Here is a 22,103-nt window from a genome sequence, read left to right as displayed (position 1 = left end):
GGATTTTAAAACATATGATAAAAATCTTCACTTTTTTTTTCTCGATTGTTCTGATTTTATGAATTATTATAGTGTAGGAATGTTAGAATTTACCTCATACAGTTGCCATTGTTAGGATATTTTTGAGTATGTTGGGTAATCGACTTAGTTAATGTAGGGTATTTGTGTTATTGATTTAGTGCGACTGTTAGTGATTAGGGTTTTATGATTATGTTTTAGGTTAGGGTTAGATGTTATCCACTTAGTTCGAATCTTATTATTTGTCTCTTATACATTTGTGGACTTTAATTTGTACATTATCAACTGCTATTGTTAGTGTTTTGTTCTGTTAGTACTGTTAGAGCTAAATGTTAGTGCTTTTTTCTACTTTTGTTAGTTAGTGTTCCTGCTGTTGTTGTTTGTTAGTGATTATTTTTGTTGTGTACAACTTATTAGAGTTAGTTATTGAAATGTGTGTTTGAATTGTGTTTGTTGTTGTTACATGCTTTTTTAGGATGACTTTTACTCTGATAACTTTAAGATGGTATCATGGGGGGTAATAGAATTTGGTCCACCACCTAAATATATTGGGGGGCATATGTGACAGAATTCCTAGATGTAGATGTTGATAGGATGTCTTATTTTGAGTTGAGGGACTACATAAAGGAACTAGGATATACAATAGATTATGATTTTTTCATCAAGTGGGATGGGTTATTAGTCCTTGTTGATAATGATAAGGTTATATTTGACCTTTTCGATATGATAAATGATGGGAATACAGTGGAGGTGTATGTTTTTCATGGGGTTAGTGAAGCTAATCAGACCCCACTTGATTGGAGTTTGTCCCCCATGTGACTGAAAGTGGGGTAGGTGAGGAATCTTATAATGAGACGTCTAAACCTAATAATCAGCCTCCTACTTTTACTTTTCCTTCCATCCCTACAACTGGTCCTTCTGAAACTTCCAGCACACCATTTGAAGCTCAGTCTTCTACTGTGTCTCCACCATCTCCTTCTATTGTTTCTCCTTCTTCTACTGTGCCTCCACCATATCCTTCTACTGTGCCTATGATACTCTCAAACTTACTTCTCAAATAAGAAGTAAAGCGGTCGTATCAAGTAAAGAACCTAACTAATGAGGTTAGGATTGTTCCCACGAGGAAAATAGTTCAGACTTAACTTCAATCTATTATTACTATTATTTGGTCAATTACTTCCTTAGAAAACAAAGACAATAAAAAGGGGGATTTTTATTTCTAAATGATTGAAAATAACTAGCTAAATTAAAGTAGACAACTAACAGATTCAAATGTTGGAGTTTGATCAATTAATAAAAGTAACTAGGGTTTACGTGTTCCCCACAGGTTCCTAATTTGATAATTTTAACTATAACAATTCTTTCCTAGTATCTTGCATGCAAAGTGATAAGTTATGTATTTCTAAATCCTTGGTCCGGCATCTAGAAAATTTCACCCCGCACCTTGGTCCGGCTACGTGTATTGCTATACTAACTCTTACCTTTACCTCATATTAAGCATTGTATTCGATATTTGACTAAGTTATTACCTCGTACCAATCAATACTAGCCTATTAGATAGTATACACTAAATCTATGTTGATAATTCTTTTCCTATTATCTACCTCCTTGGTCCAAAAAGTAGCATTAAGGCGAGTTCTAACGTTGGCCATCCGTTAAAAAGACTTCTAAGCAAAAGAATTATCAATACATGCAAGACACTATTCTAGAATTGTTATTTTAGTTAGATTTTACCTCAATATTCACCCATGGTTCCCACAACCCTAGTTATGGAGTTTAGTTACCCATAGTCATAACCACAATATTCATATATGTAGTATAAGAATTCATGCACTTACTTCAATGAGAAAGAATAAAATCCAGAAATTTACTTGATTAATCGACAAAATCACCAACAATCAACTTCAGAGAAAAGTGTAACAATCCAAAAGTCTAATATCCAAAATAATCTACTAACAAAGAATCTAACATAAAAGTGTTTAACAACCGAGAGTCTAACCATATGAGAGTCTAACTATATGAGAGTCTAACAACTATAAGAGAGTTTAACCCCCAAAACGAAGTTTTTACAACTATTTATAAAAAAATAAAAACCTAATAAAAGAAGGACTCTAATTGCTGAAAATCTGTCAAAACACGGCTGGGTCGACGGACCTCGTGACGGGCCGTCGTGGTCATGACGGGCCGTCATGGACTCCGTTGTCCCATACTTTGCAAACTCTTCTGCTACTCTCTTCATTACCCTCGATGGCAGGTATGACGGACCGTTTCAAGCACGACGGTCCGTCGAGGGTCTCCGTTCCATGACACTTAAACTCTTGGAATTTGGGTACTGGGACTACTTCTCTGATCATTATGACGAACCAGCAGGACGGACCGTCATGGATACGACGGTCCGTCATGCACTTCGTAACCCCACACTTGATCAGACTTCCCCATCTTCCTTCAGCAGCTTCACTATGATGCCATCTATGGACCGTCACAAGCTCCGTAGGTGGTAACTTTTCTGCATTAAAAATACCATGAAACCACGGTATATCAGCCTCCTCCTTCCTATGTACCTTCATCTGATTATCCTATAATTAATAATGATCCAACTGATGATGAAGTGGAAGATGAATCAGGATCTGAAGGGGATACTAGTGAAGATACTGAGGTTGACAGTTATGTTCATCAAGAGTATGTAGATATAAGGGCAACCAAGAGGCATTTCAAAAGATCAAAAAGGAGAAGTAGGGGAACTACTTCAGATCAGATTAATGTTAATGAGAAAGGTCCAGATATAAGGTATGATGAGACAAATAATGTATTAGGGAAAGCTTAGTTGGTAAGCTAGGAGGTGATGAACCTTATTATCTAAGTGATGAAGTTCCTAGCTTTGAAATATATGATGAAACAGGTTGGGGAGATGGTAAAGAGGTTGATCAAGTAGTGCATAAACCTGTTAGGAGGAAGAAAACCCAAACAGAGTTGTGTTTGATACAACTGCTGAAAAGATTGTTTGGGAATTAGGACTGGTTTTTGGAACTGTTGAAGAATTTAGAGTGGCAGTGACAAGATATGCAATCCAAGAACATATTCAAATTGAAAAATATGTAAATGAGCCTGGCAGAGTTAGAGTGAGATGTTGTAAAGAGAGTTGTCCTTGGTTGTTGTGTGCAGGTAAGGATAGAACTAGTGGAGATTTCATTGTTAAAACATACAACCCTATCCATATATTGGTTTTGATGAATGTTTTCTCAAAGGTGTGTGTAAAGGCCAATTGTTAGTGGCAGTTTGTAGAGATGGAAACAACCAAATTCTCCCTATTGCTTGGGTAGTTGTTGAGGTTGAGAATCAGTATACATGGACATGGTTTCTTGAATTAGTGAAGAATGATCTTGAACTTGGAGAAGGGCATCAACTATCCATCATTAGTGATATGCAAAAGGTAATTACTGATATCCATCTTACTATTTTATTGTTGTTGAGTTTTGCATTTTAATTTATTCTTTTTCTGTTATGTTGGTTTGTTAGGGACTAGAAATTGCTGTTGATACTTATTGCCACTTGTTGAACATAGAAAATGTGCAAGACATGTTCTTGCAAATTGGTCAAAAAATTGGAAAGGAGTTGAAAGAAGAAGAGTGTTTTGGAGGATTGCTAAATCCACATTTGAAGCTGAGATGAAGGACAATATAGAGACAATGAGGCAATTAGGACAAAAAGGTTTGGATAATCTTTTATGGTACAATTTGAATACATGGTGCAAGAAGTATTTTGAAGAATATAGCAAATGTGATGTTGTGGACAACAATATGGCAAAAAACTTTAATGCTTGGATAGTGCCTGCAAGGTATAAAACCATCATTACAATGCTTAAGGAGATAAGGGTGAAGATGATGAAAAAAATTAGTGATTTGAGAGAGAGTTCTCAAACACTTAGATCACTGATATATCTCCTATGTATTTGAAGATTTTGCAAGAAAACATTCAAAAGTCTATGCAATGTAACTTGACTTGGAATGGAGAAAGAGGTTTTGAGATTAAACACCATGGATTTACACACACTGGACATTGTTAATAGGAGGTGTAGTTGTAGATCCTGGCAGCTCAGGGGAATTCCTTGTCCTCATGGTGTTGCTGCCCTTTATTACAAAAACTTAGAACCAATCCATTATGTGGCTAGCTGTTATAGCAAGGAAACCTACCTCAACACATATGCCCATTTTATTCAGCCAATGAATACCATAAAAATGTGGCCAACCTCAAATAATCCAATTGTAAAGCCACCAAAGATCAGAAAGTTGCCTGGAAGACCAGGTAAGGTTAGAAGAAAGGAAGCAGATGAAAGTAGAAAAACTGAAAAGTTAAGCAAAAGAGGTGCTGTAATGACTTGTAGCAAATGTGGCACACAAGGACACAATAAAAGAGGATTTCCTACAAGAAACCAAGCTGGTCCAAGTCAATCAACTGAACCATGTTCTCAGGCAAGAAGTACTGGTCCAAGTTAGTCAGCTGAACCATCTTCTCAGACATAGGTACTTTTATTTGTTACTCTCAAATGTATGTTATATGTATATGTATATGTATATGTATTGATATATTAATATACATGCTACTGAAAGTGGTAGAGGAAAAGGCACAGGAAGAGCAACAAGAGGAAGAGTAAGTGGCAGAGGTGTTCCAGCTCAATCACATGGAAATGCTACAAACATAGAGGTAATATATCTAATTATTATATCATTGTTAGATAATATAGATATGATTTAATATTTTGATTTCAAAGTACAGACTGTAAATGGTAGAGGGAGAGGTAGAGGTACAGGTAGAGGAGTAGGATCAGGGAGAGAAATGACTCAAGAAAGAAATGTGAATGAAGGACTAAGTAGAGGAAGAGGAATGACTCAACATAGTCAAACTAGTTCTGAAACAAACTGAAGTGGAGGAGGCCTAGGAAGAGGGAAGAGACCAGCAGGACATGAGGCCACCAGTGGAGGACAAACAAGACCTTTTAAAAGGCCAAGAATGGCAGGTGTTGGCATATACCAAACTGAAGATGAATTTACAACTCTCAATGTAAGTTTACAACTATCAATGCAAGTTTACAATTGTCATTGCAAACCTAATTGTCTAATATTTGAGTGTGTATTTATTTGACTAAGTAGCCTGGATTGCCAAGTAGAAGAGTCATCAATATACAAGAGTTACAAAAAGGGCTGATGTTGTCACTGGTGATATTGGCTACACACCAGTACGTGGATTCAAATGGAAGGGGAAGACAACTATTACCACTAGCAACCTGGAAAGAATGAGGGCTGAAAAGGTTATCCAAACTAGGTCTGTAGTTGCTGCTAATGCTGCTAATACCCAAGGCCAAACAACTTCAAGTAGGAAGACTTCTGTGCCATGGAAGTAGGGCATTTTGATGTTGTCTTGTTCATTTTGACAAACAAAATTTGACTATGCATATTTTTGTGTTGTTTTTTGTTGGAAACAAACTCAGTTTTGCGTGTAACCAAACAAACTTGAAAGGTTGGAATCAAACTTGATTATGAAGTCTTCTTTTTAGTCAGTTTTGTTATTGCCTTTTTAATTGTAATTGACATATTTGTGAAGTTTCTCAAATGGTTGCCACGATAATATAGATAAGAGAACCAAATACATTAGCAAATTGTTCAAATCATAACAATTCGACAACAAAGAACAACAATAACTTGAACATTCAACAACTTCTATCCTTCAAGTTACACACACCTACAACTAGCAAGATCAAGACAATTAGTTTCTAGGTACACACACCTACAATTTCAAAAATTTGAATGTAACTAAAGATGTCTATGGCAATTTTGGTTGCACACACCTACAACTTCCATCCTTCACATTCTTGGTTAGACTTAAACATAGAAAACACACAATAATGATCAAGACGATTAGCTTCAAATTACAACATTTGCCCTTCTTTTTCTCCTTCATCATGACTTGGTTACTTTCAACACGACTTTCATAAGATGTCAATACTTCTTCCAACTCCTTAATTCTCTTTGCTAATCTCGGAATAACGTACTTGGATCGTATATCAACTTATTCTCGATCCCTCCATCTAAAGAAGTTGCACGCATCCTCCTAAAATACGCAAAACACAAATTAAAGAAAAATGCATAAACAAAAGATCTCCATAAAAGAATTAGTAAACATACACGATAGCGTGGACAAGACCAAAATCTTCGAGCTGGGTTGTGCTCCGACCATGAAGTTTGCATTGATAGTAAGTCACCATGTTTGCATCACAGTTTCACTCGCAACATCGGATCATTCTCATCATTACAAATACGATTCAACATCACATTTGACATTTTCAATCAAAAACTAATCACAAAATTGAAAAGAAATTCAACCATAAAAAACTTCAAAGTAACGTTTCTACTGGAAACTAAAAGAGAAAAGACGAATTCCTACCTTATTTTCTTGAGGAAGATGATGAAGTCGTCAAAAAGAGAGCACCAATATTGTTCTTGCCATGGAAATCAAAATATTAGGGCTACCAACGGCTATTTTTGAGTTTAAATTGGGGAAGATACAAAAATTGATTAAATAATTAATATTACAGAAAGAAAATGACATGTGGCTGTTTTAAACTGGTAAATAAAAATGAAAAATGGCCCATGATGGGCCTAACGTGCGTGTAAACAACCCAGATGAGTTAATGGGTAAAAATAACCAATTTACAACGATATATAGTTGTTTAGTGGGGTGATAGGACACTTTGAAAGTTTAGGTATCTTTATGCAAATATGGGACAACTTCGATGATGTCTTTATGTCTTTTCTCTAATTTATATTGTAATTAATAGTGATGATAAAATAGACAGGTCAAAGGTTACATTCTTTGAATATAATTTAATCGTGGATGGATTCAGTTGAACTCATAAATAGTTCAAAAAAGAGTAAATCAAAATATTATAAGGATAGCAAATTGATAAAGAAAGAGAAAACAAATGAAATTAACTTATGTAAAGAATAGACACTGGAAAAAAAATTCATTAGCATACTCATGAAAAACATGCAAAAAATCTGGAGATAAAATTACTTAACTATGATTTCCTAATTTTCTTTTAAACTATGCTTGCAGTCTACTATGCTTATAGAATATGATTGCTACAATTTTTTTGTTAATTTTATTTGTGTGATACCTTACATTTCACTGAACTTTGAACTAACTCAAAAGTGAAAATAACACTTGAGATTTTTCAAAAAGAGGAAGAGTAGAAAATTTAGAAAGTTTGTAGTTTAAAAATGAAATAAAATTCTTCATTTTATAAGCAACAAACTATAGTAGGAATATGTGTATATTGTGCCCTATCAAAAATATACAACCCTTCAATAAATTCACAACTCATAAAAGAAGTCATAATCTTTTGAAAAAGTCGTGTAATGACCATTTAAGTCATATTTTGAGAACTAGTCATTTCATAGATTGTAATGTATTGTTTAATGCTAATTCTATCTATATCAATTGATTATTAATTGTTGAGAATTGGTCTATGGTGATCATATCTTGGAGTATTGGTAAGTTGACATAATTCCTAGTCTATAAGAATCGGAATGACATTTTATGGTTTGGTCCACTTATGGTAACGGTGTTTACATTCTTGTCTATATTTACATGTTGTGATCATGACATTGAGGGCAATATATGTATATTGAATTGATATGATTATTATCATGGGTATATGTGATTCTAGTATTGTGATCTACGTGTACTGATAATGTGAAATAGAATGTGTGTGTTGATGTTAGGGTAAGGTATGGTCTAGATGCTTAGTTGTGATAAGCACCATTGGGGACCCCTAACTATATGAACCCTATATGAATATGTGATCTTATGCATGTTCGGAGTCTTCTATTGTAATTATTGTATATGCTCTTGTCTCCTATGATGTAATATAGATGTGTGGTCTAGATTCCCTAAATATTCTATATGTGAGTTGTTCATGACTTGAGGGATACCTGGTACATGTGTTGTGATCTTTGGAAGGGTGGTTTCCTAAGTAACTAAGGTGTTGCTCTTAAGTGATCATGAAGACCAATATGAACACACACACACATTCCATGCATAACTATGGGTATGATATGTGTATGGTGTCAATTGAAAGGGTAGTTCACATATTCACCTTTATATCTTATTATGCATGTGAAGTATGTGATTAATGAAGTATGATCATGTGTTGTATATAGGTGTTTATGTGAAAGGCTTTCTCACATATGTATGCACACACGTGAATATATGAATGAATAATGTTATGGTAATCTAGTGCAAGTGAGTCTTTGGTAGGGCTTTACCCAATTGTACTCTAAACTAGATTATGTTATGAATGTTAGGATTATATGAAAGGATAGTCTAACATAATGTGTTCTATGATGAAAGTTCATTCTCAACTTAGATTCCTTTTGAGCTATATGATGTATGGGGGAGCAAGTCCCTAAAGCCTATTTTATGAACTATCATAAACAAAAGGCTTAAAGATATTAAAGAAGGAGTTTAATCTTAGCACCGAGTGGATATGTACAATGAGGAAAAGACCCCTCCGCTAATGCAATAGGTTGGTCATTCAAGTGATACTCATAAGATGAAAGCCTCTCCGCTAATGCAGTAGGTCGGGTTTCTAGAAGTAATTTCACTATCCATTAACTACGTGCTCCTGTAGGTTATTACTAGTAGATCCACCTAGATAGATATTATGTAGGTTCTACCTTGGCAAGTAGAACACCTTTTTTTTGATGTGGGGTTATATGACACTGGATTCGATGTAGCTAACATGGTCTATGTCGGTCATGGCTAAGCATCCTTAAAGTTAATAAATGAACTAAGATAAGATTATGAATATTAGTCATGATTCCATGAAGTAATACTTAGTGTAGGTAGCGCTATTGACCCTACTTATACATCGCACAGATGGACTCTAAAGGGAGTTATGATGAGGTTCCTTTATGAAATAAGGGTTATGGTTCATGCATGTAAATATAAATGTATGTCAAGGTTTACTTTATTTATGTCAAGACATGAATTACGATGATGCATGTGAACTACACTATGGCTTTTAAATGAGTTTTCTTGATATATGTGGGGATGTGGGACTCCATGTGTACATTGCACAAGTAAGCTTGTGAAAGGGTTGTGAGGGTGGTTACTTATGATATGAATTAAATGAGATATGAATAAGATGAAATAAATTAAAGAGTTCTTATGTGACCATTAATGACAGTATGTTGGTCTTATGTCTAAGGTTAAATGCATGTGTGGTATGTTGTTGAACGAAATGTGCCTAAGGGTGACTTCGTAGGATCACTTGGTGTGGGTAGTATTACGGGATGCTACTTGTACATTGCACTAGTGAGATTTGGAGGTTGTCTTAGGTGATGGTTCTTTATGCAGATTATGCCTTAATGAATGTGCCTTAAATGTGATAAAATGACTTTAAGTATTGTTATGAGTGATATTCATGTTTATAGGATGTATGTGAACTATATTGTGCTTATTGTACCAATGCTCATGAGCTTTTTCTATAAAAACATGATGCATGATTTATGACTAAGTGTCATCTTTAGCTCATGTTTTTGCTTGGTTATCATACTTAGTGCATTCTTATACTAATACTGTTCTTCTTTATCTTTTTACACAAAGTGTAGGTGGTAATGGCTACAGGATCTTTCCTAGAATGAAGAGCTTGGATAGCTATTCCCAAGTTCAAATGTGTCTTTATGATTCACGGAACTTCATGTCAAGATGTTATCCAAGTTCATGAAATAGTTTAGACGATTCATTTATGTTGTTAAGGGTCGTGTCCTATTCTATTCTATTAGTGTTGAGTCTAAGATGACAATAGGAGACTTAGTGTCTAAACTATGTACTCATGATTTTATAAATGAAGTGATATTCTAGCATTATGTTATGCTATGAAAAGTTTTAAATTTTCACCTAATTTTATGAAAATGTGATGAATGAATGCTAAGAGACTTGTCCAAGACCTCCAAGAGGTAGACGACGCCGGTAACTTCTATGGGGTGCTTCATGGTCGTTACAGTGGAATTAGGGGAAACTACTGCAACGACAATGTCATAGAGAATGAAAAATTAGAGTGTCACATCCGGGTTTACCCCCTAGACATAACCGGCGTCGTCATCCTCTTCAAGGACTAAGACTAGCCTCTTAGCTTACATCATTACATTCATAGGTCAAATTTAGCGAAAAATTTAGAACTTTTCGTTACTTCTACTTGGAGGTTTACATAGACCTCTACATACACATAACATATATATATCTAGTATACATAGACCCTTCGTATAGGAATATTACTTAGTATTCTACTTTTATTGCACATAAGTATATAAAGTATGACGTAGACATAATAGTCATAATAGTCGTCTCATCTCATAACCATCTAATAAAATTGTAATAACTTGGGAATAACCCATACATCAAGTAAAAATGCCTCACATGGTCTATACAATGTTTCATAATAAATGGAAAGAAAGAACCATAGAAGTCTTTAACTAAAAAGCAAACTCCATAAGCTAAATAGTGGCATCACCCTCAGAAAATGAGGACCTACCCTACTTGGTCAAACAAGAGACCCAAGCCTTCTTCAAGTAGCCTTCAAAGCACTTCAACGAGTAGAACCTAAAATGTTGGAGAACAGGAAGAAATGTGGTTACTACGCCACTTGTACTAAGTATGAGACCATATGCAAACATACATGAAAAACATGCTGAGAAAAAGGGACATTTCATAGAGTATGCATTTTTCATTTAAAACCTTTATGCACAATCAACAAGACCATACCGATCAATATTGCATATTCATTAAGTCATAGGCATTTAATTGACAAGACCAACAACATCAAAACTAGTCAAGTCAACATCTTTATCATATAATTGAATTCATATCCAAGTAACTCTATCATCAAGTCATATTAACAATAAGCATGAATAAGAGTACCTTTCCACATACCCAAAGCAAGTCAATAACCCATGAATACCTATCAAGTCAACAAGTGCAATGACCAAGCAAAGCCCCATAACCTTACTCAATTAGGTATTCCAACAAGAATCCTGACTAACATGCTACTTCACATAACATGGCATTTAGGTATACATATCATCTTACTTTAACAATATAAACCAACACATACTCATAAGTGCACTAATCAACATATAGTATCAACAATGTGCAAGTCATCATACATGTCACATAGATTATAAGCATAACCACATATAAGAACATCCTTCTAAGACTTTCTTCAAGGCTAACTAGTGGAATGATTAGGTAGAGTCCCATACCCCTACCTAGACTAAGTTAGACCCCTTAGATTATCTTAGTTAGAGTTCAATCCTTTAGTTAATTTTACCTTTTGAGAATATCTTGCTCTAACCGACATACCACATGAGCTAGTGTGGGATCCGGTGTCATAAAACCCTACACCGAAGGAAGGCGTACTACTTTCCAAGGTAGTACCAAAATATGAAACATAGCAACTACGTGGATCCACTAGCTAGTATTCCTATGGGGCCAACATAGTTCAAGAACTAGGAGATATAGTTAGGACCGCATTTATGCTACATGCATTGTAGTCTCCAATCTCAAGATTACTTTAGTGATCCTACCTTCCCTATGGGGGAAGGGACACTCCTCTTTCAATTTCACTCGGTGCTTAGCTAGAGGCCCTTTTTGAAATGTCTTTGAGCCTTTATTATCAATTATAGCTTAGTTTAGGTTATACAGTCTACCCCTTGTATAATCTTGATCATCAATAGATCTATAAGAATTGTATGAATATAAATCCTTTCATTACAATTCATATAGGTGAGGTTAGCGCATTAACATCTTTATATCATAATAAGGCACATCGGTAAATCACACCCTTCTTATAACATTTACATCTTAACCCAAAACCTTACAATTATAATCAAGACATTTCAATTAAATATCATAGAACCCTATAAATCCTAATATAAGTCATACTTTAATGCAACATCATGACTTAATCACAATTAACCACAATTTGAAGTAAAGGGTAGAGATCATAAGACTTACCAAGTCTCCTTCATAGTTCATCATCAAGGTCTTACCATAAACCCTAAATTCAACCCAATTTGGGTATACATCATCATAAGTCAATAATCAACATAATAACAAGGCTAGAAGAATCATTACATCAGAATTCAATACTAAATCATAGCTTAAGACAAGATACTTAGGTCAATTTACAACATACTTCCTAACCTAGATCATCTTCTCAAGAGCTAGCATGAAAGAGTAAAAATAACTCTAATTTGTTAATGATTAAATTAACAACATCATCTAATAGTAATTCAACCGATAACCAATTCAATTGAAGAAAATACAACCTAATTCATATCAAGATCAAACCTAGGGTTAAGGGTTAAGGGTCATCTTCTACAAACTAGCCCAAACCATCAACATATATCATAATTAAGTTAGAATACATATAAATATATTCATATCATCCAATATAAAACAGAAAAATACATATTCATCACATAATTTTCGAGATTGAGAAAGACCCACATGAAAACTCAACTTTTTGAAAATACTTTGAAGGAACCCTTTGAGGAAAGAGGTCTCGAAGGTGAATTAGATCCCATACCTCAAAGTTTGTTGAAGAATTGATGGTGAAATCATACCTTTACATCCCCCAAATCCCTCCCCTACCTTATCTTCAATGGTGTCTTCCGATAGAGAGAGAAAGAAGAGAGAAGGAAGAAAGTTTTGTTTTGTAGTTGTAATTAGACTAATGGGGTTGGGGTCTTTATATGGGAGGTTAATTAACTTAATCAGGCTTCCCTAATACCATAATAACCACCAAACACCTTAATTAATTAGCTAAGACTTAACTTAAAACGTGAAGGAAAATTAAGTGTCACAGACGACATTACGATCGACGGATCGTGGGTCAGTCGACGAACCAACCCTCCTCCGTGCTGCACATCCGTGGTTCTTGTTAGAGACTTGTTGCAGGCGAGGGATTCAAGAATTTTGTAAGTGTTGGAAGACGGTTGTCAATGACGCCCAATCGATCCACACTCGAACCGTCGATTGCATCTCGTGGGTGCACATCGCCAGGCAGTGTTGACTGCAACGTGCAAGGGTCCTCCTCTAGGGCCCTTGGTTGGTCCTTGGGGAGTTGTACCCGTAAGTTTCGACCATGAATTGACTTACACACATGTTAGCTACCCTTCCACCAATTTTCATGGATTTTCAACTCCTAAAAGCTAGTCAAATAGGCTAAGGCACGCTAGTACCTCCTTGAACTACTTTCCGGACGTCATGGACGTTCTTGGACGTTTTGTTTACTAGACTTCATAAATGACCTATATTCATTAAAATAGACCTTAAAACAGTGTCTATACTTTATGACACTTATGTTAGGCTCTAGAACACGTCTTGGATTTTTATATTGTTACATTATCCCCCCATAGGAGCATTCATCCCCGAATGACACTAAACATTTTTAGAAGGAAGGAATAGACTCAAGACTAGCAGCCCAACCAACAACAATACATAACAACATCAACTGTATCTTTTAAACGAGGCATTCAAAACTTCAATTACCACACATAAAGCTCAAAATTACATTATGAGGAATATCCTTCTCACAACAACAAGATCTCAACATAACATTTATGAGTCAATTATGTCAAAGTTCAATTTTACTATTTACTATTCCATAAAGACTCACCATACCAAAATACACGATATAACTAAAAATAAGACAAAGAGCAAAATTCCAAGTTTAAATGCACAACTTCACTTTAAGTCACTGTAAAGCTATTCAAAAATGCACATTTTGCTAGACTACACCAAAATCAAAGCAACTTCAATATTTAGTCATTATTAGTAAGAACTACTAACCTTAGTTATCAAATAGATGAGGGTAAAGGGACTTCATGTCGGCCTCAACCTCCTACGTTGCACCCTCAACTAGGCGATTCTTCCATAACACCTTTACGGAAGCCACCTCTTTATTCCTTAACTTCTTGACTTGCCTATCAAGAATTTGAACCGAAACTTCCTCATAAGAGAGGTTATCCTTCACACCAAGACCCTCAATAGGAAGAATATACTCGAGATCACCAATACACTTTTTAAGCATGGAAACATGGAAAACCGGATGAACCTAAGCCAATTGACTAGGAAGTTTCAATTCATAAGCCACCTTACAAACCCTTTGCAAGATTTCATAGGGACCCACATAACGAGGACTCAACTTCCCTTTCTTGATAAATCTAACCACCCCTTTCATAGGTGAAATTATCAAATACACCTTATCACCTTCTTCAAACTCCAAATCCCTTCTCCTATTATCGGCATAAGACTTTTGCCGACTATAGGACGTTTGCAACTGGTTTCTTATAATATGAACTTTCTTCAAAGTCTTATAAATCAAATCGGGACCAACAAGCAAAGGCTCACCCACTTTAAACCATCCAATAGGAGACCTACACCTCCTACCATACAAGGCTTCATAGGGAGCCATGGATATGGATGAGTGAAAACTATTATTATAAGCGAACTCCACCAAAGGCAAATGCTTATCCCAATTTCCCTTGAAATCAATAATACAATCCCTAAGCATATCCTCAAGGGTTTTAATAGTACACTTCGCTTGACCATCCGTTTGGGGATGAAAAGCGGTACTCAACTTCACCTTAGTATTGAACCTTTCTTGGAATGCCCTCCAAAACCTAGATGTGAATTGTGCACCCTAATCCGATATGATGGATAATGGAATATCATGGCGACACACAATCTCATCTATGGAGATCCTAGCATAATCTTCTGCCTAATAAATAGACTTGATGGGAATAAAGTGAGCGGACTTGGTCAACCTATCTACACCACCCATATATAGTCATATTTCCTTTGAGTCCGAGGCAAACCCACTACAAAATCCATATTGATGTCTTCCCACTTTCAAGTAGGAACTTGGATTTCTTGTAGTAAGGAACCCGAATTTTGATGTTCGTCTTTCACTTATTGGAAATTTGGACACTTAGCAACAAACTCCGCTATGTCCTTCTTCAAACCTTTCCACCAATATATTTCCCTAAGGTCATGGTACATTTTTATCGAAACCAGATGAATGGAGTAGCGGGACCAATGGGCTTCCTCAATGATCCGGTTTCTCAACTCATCTACCTTGGGAATACATAATCTTCCTTGGTACCTCAAAATACCAACCCCCCTAAGGAGAATGCCTCATTAAGCTTGCGAAGGACCGATACCTTCAACTCCATCAATGGTTTATCAAGGTGTTATTTGGACTTTACCTCAACTACCAATGATGACTCGGAGTTATGATGGACCATAAAACCACCATTTGAAGAATCTTCCAACCTCACACCCAACCTAGCCAACCTATGAACATCCTTCACTAGGTCTTTCTTGGCTTCATCTATGTGAGACACACTACCTATAGTCATATGATTTAGAGCATCCGCAACCACATTGGCCTTTCCGGGGTGATAGAGGACACTCATGTTGTATTCTTTCAACGATTCTAACCATCTTCTTTGTTGGAGATTCAACTCCTTTCGGGTAAACACATATAGGAGACTTCTATGGTCGGTATACACATCAACATGGACACCATACAAGTAATGCCTCCATATTTTCAAGGCAAATACCACGACCGCTAATTCGTGCATCACAATACACAACAAAACCCTTTGTACCCTCCGATAAAGTCAATACTAGAGCGGCATTTTCTTGCACTTTTGGGTCAAAGTAGTCAAGGGAGATGCAATGAACACAAAACCATCCACAAACCTCCGATAATAAGTAGTCAAGGGAGATGCAATGAACGCAAAATCATCCACAAACCTCCGATAATAACTTGCTAAACCCAAGAAACTCCTAATATTGGTTGGAGTCAATGGTCTAGGCCAATTTTTCACCGCTTTCGTTTTACTTGGATCAACCTCAACTCCCCCACTAGAGATGATATGACCAAGAAATGTCACCGACCTCAACCAAAACTCATATTTGCTGTAGTTGGCAAATAATTGATGTTTTTTCAGTACTTGCAACACCACCCTCAAATGGTTCATGTGATCACCCTTATTTTTTGAATATACCAAGATCTTGCAATGAAGACAATGACAAATGAATCTAGGTATCTTTGAAACACCCTATTCATGAGATACATAATTCCTACGGGGCATTTGCGAGACCAAAGAACATTACTAGGAACTCATAGTGACCATATCTAGTCTGAAATGCCGTCTTTGGTATATCCTCACCTCTCACTCTAAGTTGGTTATACCCCGATCTCAAGTCAATCTTAGAAAAGTAGCTTTCCCCTTGAAGTTGATCAAACAAGTTGTCAATCCGAGGGAGAGGATACTTGTTCTTAATAGTGACTTTATTGAGTTGGAAGTAATCAATACACATTCTTAATGACCCATCCTTCTTATTCACAAACAAAAGCGGAGCACCCCATGGAGAAATACTAGGTCTAATGAAGCCTTTGTCTAGTAAATCTTGAAGTTGAGCCTTCAACTCTTTCAATACGGCCAGAGCCATCCGATAAGGAGGAATTGGAATGGGATTTGTATCCCGTAGCAAATTGATACAAAAATCTTTTCCCGTTCGGGAGAAATATCGGGAAGATCATTAGGAAAGACCTCCGGAAATATACTTACTACGGGGACCGACTATATGAGAGGAATTTTGGAGTCTAGATCTTGGACTCTTACAATATGGTATATACAATCTTTAGGGATCATTTTGCATGCTTTTAGACAAGAGATGATATGACCTGCAGGAGTAGAATTTCCCCCCTTCCACTCTACAATGGGTTCATTTAGAAAGTTAAACTTCACCACCCTTGTTCTAAAATCAATGGAGGCAAAGCAAACATTCAACCGATCCATACCCAAAATAATATCAAAATCAAGCATATCAAGTTCTACTAGTTCAACATATGAAACTCTATTGGGAAACAATATACAACAATTTCTATATACCCTTGCAATAACCGACTCACCCACCCGAGTAGACACTTTTAAATGTTCATGCAAAATATCGGGAAAAATGTCAAACTTTTTGGCTACTAGAGGGGTAAAAAATGATAAAGTAGCACCGTCATCAAGTAATACATATACATCATTAGAGTAGACTTTCGACATACCGCTCACCACGCTGGGAGAAGTCTCTTGCTCACCCTTAGATCGGAGAGCATAGAAGTGGTTCTTCTTTGGAGCCTCATTTGAACCACTTTCTTGAGCTTGACCACTACCCTTGTCTTGACCCCTCACATTAGGGCAATCCCTAACCTTGTGACCACTTTTACCATAACCAAAACAATTGTCCGTCCCCTTAAGGCAATCACCATAGTGATTCTTGCCACACTTTCCACAAGTTGGCTTCTCGGTTAGTGAACTAGTACCTTTTCCCTACTTAGGCTTAGGGTTAACCACCCTATCACCACTAGACTTAGGGAAATTTGAAGGAGCTTGATTAGAAACCCGCTTCATAAATCTAGGCTTGTCCTGTATCTCAAGCCTATTCTTTGAAGCACCTCCATCAAAAGATCTTGCCTTTTTAGTATCTCTACTCTTCCTCTTAGCCCTTGCCTCTTCCACATGTTTGGCATGAACCATAATACGAGAAATGTTCATGTTGTCATGTATCATAGCTAAATGATACGCCTCTTGCAAATTATCCGACACCCCCGTCACAAAGCGACTCATTTTATCTCTAGGATCGGAAACTAAAGAAGGATTATATTTTGACAATTTAGTGAATTTTAAGGAGTATTCATGAACACTCATACCTCCTTGGAGAAGGTTGATGAAATCCACCACTTTAGCTTCCCTCATCTCCCTAGGAAAGAATCGATCAAGAAAAGCCTTCTAGAAGATCTCCCAAGTCACCGGACCACCTTTTAATGGCCTATTATCCCTCCATTGGATATACCATGTTTGAGCCACATCCTAGAGTTGATAAGTGGATAACTCGTCCACCTCTCATCAATGAACTCATGGAGGTCTTCTTCAACCTTAGACCCGTAGAAAGTAGGAGGGCTCATCCTAGTGAAGTCCCTTAAATGGGAGGCCATGGTAGCAACTAGTTGATTTGGACGGGGTACAACCTCCCTGTTAGCTTGGGACGTCATAGCTTGGGCTTGAGTAGTGACGACTTGGGCTAATTAGATAAGGGAAGCCCTTATGTCTCCATCCGTCAAAGGTGGAGGGTTGACCAGAGCTTGGTCATCATTTTCACCTTCATCAAGAGGAGGAACTTGATCACCACGGGGAGGATCTCCCGCATTGGCAATCTCCTCTTTAAGCCATCGTGCCGTCCTTTGAGTGTTCATTTCCTATAATTACAACAAGAGGATTAGATTCAAAAGCACACCATAAGTATACTCTAATGGCACGATATTGGATTTTCAAGAAAGTGAGAGTTTCCTAGGCATCAGGTAGGTTCTTCCCATAAGTGTGGTGCACATCAAAATTATGAATACGAACTTACGTAGACGTGGTTGAGAGAGAGATTGACTCTAAGATAATTCAACCTCATCTCTGATACCAAGTTTGTCATATCCAGGTTTACTCCCTAGACGTAACCGCCATCGTCGTCCTCTTCAAGGACTAAGACTAGCCTATTAGCTTACATCATTACATTCATAGGTCAAATTTAGCGAAAAATTTAGAACTTTTTGTTACTTGTACTTGGAGGTTTACATAGACCTCTACATACACATAACATATATATATCTAGTATACATAGACCCTTCGTATAGGAAGATTACTTAGTCTTCTACTTTTATTGCACATAAGTATATAAAGTATAACGTAGACATAATAGTCATAATAGTCATAATAGTCGTCTCATCTCATAACCATCTAATAAGATTGTAAGAACTTGGGTATAACCCATACATCAAGTAAAATTGCCTCACATGGGATATAAAATATTTCATACTAAATGGAAAGAAAGAACCATAGAAGTCTTTAACTAAAATACAAACTCCATAAGCTAGATAGTGGCATTGCCCTCGGAAAATAAGGACCTACTCTACTCCGATGAATAAGATATCCAAGCCTTCTTCAAGTCGCCTTCAAAGCACTTCAATGACCGGAACCTAAAATGTTGGGGAAAAGGAAGAAAAGGGGTTAGTCCGCCACTTGTGCTAAGTATGAGACCATATGCACACATACATGAAAAACATGCTAAGAAAAAGGGACATTTCATAAAGCATGCATTTTTTATTTAAAACCTTTATGCACATTCAACTAGACCATACCAATCAATATTGCATATTGATTAGTTTTGATGTTGTTGGTCTTGTAATATAAATGCCTATAACTTAATGAGCTACATGAAAACTCAACTTTTTGAAAATACTTTGAAGGAAACCTTTGAGGAAAGAGGTCTTGAAGGTGAACTAGATCACATACCTCAATTTTTGATGAAGAATTGGTGGTGAAATCATCCCTTTACATCCGCCAAATCCCTCCCCTACCTTATCTTCAATGGTGTACTCCAATAGAGAGAGAAAGAAGAGAGTTTTGTTTTGAGAGTTGTAATTAGACTTATGGGGTTGGGGTCTTTATATGAGGAGTTAATTAACTTAATTAGGCTACCCTAATCCCATAACTAACCACCAAACCCCTTAATTAATTAGCTAAGACTTAACGTAAAACGTTAGGAAAATAAAGTGTCACAGACAACACCACGATCGACGGACCGTGGGTTAGTCGATGGACCAGCCCTCCTCCGTACTGCACATCCGTGGTTTTTGTCAGAGACTTGTGTAGGCAAAAGATTCAACAATTTTTCTAAGTTTTGGATGATGGTTGGCAACTACGCCTCGTAGATCCACACTCGAACCATCGATTGCATCTCGTGGGTACACACTGCCCAGGCAGTGTTTACTCCAACGTGCAAGGATCCTCCTCAAGGGAACTTGGTTGTCCTTGGTGAGTATTCCCCGGACGTTTAAACCATGAATCGATTTAAACACATGTTAGCTACCCTTCCACCAATTTTCATGGATTTCCGTCTCCTAAAAGATAGTCAAATAGGCTAAGTCACACTAGTACCTTCTTGAACTACTTTCCGGACTTCATGGACGTTCTTGAATGTTTTGGTGACTAGACTTCCTAAATGACCTATATTCATTAAATTAGACCTTAAAACAATGTCTATACCTTATGACACTTATGTTAGGCTCTAGAATACGTCTTGGATTTTTGAAGTGTTACAGAGAGAAATTTAAAGAGTTTAAATTTGGCGGTGCAGATGCAGAGTTCAATGGATTGAACAAGAGAACTGATGATTTCATTGGGAGGATGAACTATCAAATTGGAGTTGAAGATACTTGATGATCGACCTTCACCCCTTTATTTAACCCGTCAACAAGTCTGTTAGTGGATGAGGTGTATATATAAGCCTTTTCGAATAGCTTTAGGGTATTTTTTTTACCCTTTTCTATTCATAAAAACAAAAAAAGAGTCCCCACCCCACCCCCTTTAAGTCGTCTTCTCCAAGAAGACCACTACACTCCATTATTTTGCTTTTCTTTTTGTATTCTATTTCTTTTCAATATTAAAAAATTAAAATTGAATGAACTGATTGAAATTGGAGGAAAAAAGAAGAAAAACACTGGGCTGAAAAAAGTTAGTCGATCACGTCCAAATCTTGGTCACCCTCGAATAAATATTACCATTCAAATTAAAATGTACACCCACTAAAATTATCAAAAATAAAATCAGATTGATTCGATTAAACTAATTTAGGTCCTCTCGATTTCTCTTTGCTATTGATTTCAAGATGATAGACATACTCTCTTTCTTCATCACTCTTGTATTAGTCTCTTTGAATATATCTCCATTTGACGAAATAATATAAAAAATTATCATATAAGGAATTACCAAAGAAAATGAATTTTGTTGTTTGAGAAAGAAAATTTTGCTAGGAAGAAGATGAAGAAAATGAAGAAGAAAGGGAGTTGGGGTAGGGTTAGCTTCTCATTTATTTTATTTTACAAACATGTGTTTAATTAGTTGGGCCGAACACCATATCTTATATTTTAATTAGTCATTTTGCCACATCACATCAAGTATATTACACACACTTTTTTTTGCTTACTGTCGAAAAATGTTTAATCGGAACAAATTTTGAATAGATAAAAGTGTTCAGTAGGTACTAAACGTAGTTGAGATGTTTAAGTGAATTATGGAGACAAATTTAAGGGGCCGCAGATGACTTAAGACTTTTCAGCTTCAAAATCTGTCCAATTACCACCTTGATCTCTCCAATCTCTCTAGCCATGATCACTTTCCTTGTTCCAACCTTGGTTCTCGAATAGTTCGAATGAGAACCCAGTATTTAGTTCCTCAAGTATTGCACTTTTTCATTGTATAACTCTTTAAACATAGCATCACTCCACACTGTACACTGCTTGTAGCAATTGTGTTTACCAATTTAATTCCACCTCCCGTAACATGTTTGGATAACAAGTCAAGTTGTCTCATCATATTAGCCATATTCTTATCACTCTCATGATCCTTCTCTGTTTGTTACTTCCTTGATGAGTCTACGATTTTGACTCATTTAGGGCTTGTTATTCATAATGTTAGTGTCCTTGATGCCTATTTTGTGCTCCAAACTAAGATTTTAATGTTAGATTGCAGATAAAAAAGAAAATAAGCAAGGCAAGGACCCTGTCGGACAAAATGGAATGAAAAAGCTGAAGAAGTTGAAGAAAGGAGGTCCTGGTGATCGCCAAGACCACTCGGTGGTCCACCGAGTGGTTCTTCAGTTCGTCAGAAGTTCTAGCGTGCCATCCCTGGGAAAAACCAACTTGGCGATGGGAATGGAGAATCGGCAAGTCGCCAACTAGATCAACGATCTCGATTCTGATTGCCTAAAGTCATAGAACTTTAGAATTAAAGAGCCAAGGCAGACCATCGATGGAACAGAGCTATTGGCGTGTCACCAACATGGTCGGTGATGCTCGACTAACCTCGCCTAATTGTCCTAAATGCCAAAATCTGAGAAAGTATAAATTGAAA

General features: G+C 36.5%; 1 pseudogene; it reads left to right on the top strand.

Annotated features, from left to right (window-relative positions):
* Positions 1-4,561: 4,561 nt before the first annotated feature.
* Positions 4,562-5,450, top strand: LOC107010821 (annotated as a pseudogene).
* Positions 5,451-22,103: the final 16,653 nt, after the last annotated feature.

Source organism: Solanum pennellii, chromosome 2 (genome assembly GCF_001406875.1).
Source record: "Solanum pennellii chromosome 2, SPENNV200".
NCBI classification, from domain to species: domain Eukaryota; kingdom Viridiplantae; phylum Streptophyta; class Magnoliopsida; order Solanales; family Solanaceae; genus Solanum; species Solanum pennellii.
This window is presented reverse-complemented; position numbering and strand designations above follow the sequence as displayed.